We start from the raw sequence: 269 nt of genomic DNA on the forward strand, positions 1-269 counted from the left end.
CATTGGCCGCCGCCAGGCGATTTAAGGCGGGCTCGGCGCGCGCCGTATGGCTGCGGTGCCGCTCGCCCGCGCGCCCCGCGGCTCCTCCTACTCCGCGGCCCCGTCCCGGCCCCATCCCGGCCCCATCCCGGCCCCATCCCGGCCCCATCCAGGCCCGTCCCGCCCGGGCCGCGGGAGGGAGACCACCGCCAGCAAATTACTGTGCCGCCGCGCCCCGGCCGCCGGGCTCGGCGCGTGTTTTGGTTGGGCTCCTTCCCCCACCCCCTCCC

The sequence above is a fragment of the Malurus melanocephalus genome, unplaced genomic scaffold, assembly GCF_030028575.1.
Source record: "Malurus melanocephalus ecotype Western Australia unplaced genomic scaffold, MMel_1.1 scaffold_1, whole genome shotgun sequence".
NCBI lineage: Eukaryota > Metazoa > Chordata > Aves > Passeriformes > Maluridae > Malurus > Malurus melanocephalus.